Genomic DNA, 619 nt, shown 5'->3' with positions numbered 1-619 from the left:
ACCAAAAGAATCAATAAAGTTTCTCTTTACAAGCAAACTTTGAAATGGTGCAAATCTCCCATTACCAAGAAAAGAACTTGTCCCTCAGGACCACACAGAGTTGGGGCTGCATCCCTCAGACCAGTGGCCTGTGCCTTCAGTCCTGCGTCTGGCAGCCTCTCAGGGACTGGTGAGGGACAACAGCCCAACAGGCAAGGCCACCACATGGGGTCCCTCCACCCCCACAGGACTTGAGTGTGGCTGTGTTTAGCAGAGAGGCATCATTGTCATGACGCTAATTTGTCACACTGACAGAATTTTCTAGAAGCTCTGGCAATACTCTCTGGTGCTGGGGCTGGAAATGGTGGTGAGGAAAAGCAAGTGGCCAGACCTCAGGACTACTGGTGCCACTGATCTTCTCAGCATGAGAGCCGAGGTCGTCAGGGCCCAAAGGTGCCACAGTGACCTTTCATTCCCACGGCACTTTGTTCTCAACTCAACTGAAGTTCAAATTATGCTGGGTTTTCGGTGACACAGCTCAGGATTAAGGCACGGTGACTCTGTGTATTTCTGTGATTACTGACTAATCCAGGGACTCCCCAAAGCTCTCAGTTTTGTTCCTTTTTTTTTTTTTTTTTTT

Source organism: Fukomys damarensis, unplaced genomic scaffold (assembly GCF_012274545.1).
Source record: "Fukomys damarensis isolate Sample0158 unplaced genomic scaffold, DMR_v1.0_HiC HiC_scaffold_24, whole genome shotgun sequence".
Classification (NCBI taxonomy): domain Eukaryota; kingdom Metazoa; phylum Chordata; class Mammalia; order Rodentia; family Bathyergidae; genus Fukomys; species Fukomys damarensis.
The sequence above is the reverse complement of the archived record's forward strand: the minus strand, read 5'-3'. Positions refer to the sequence as shown.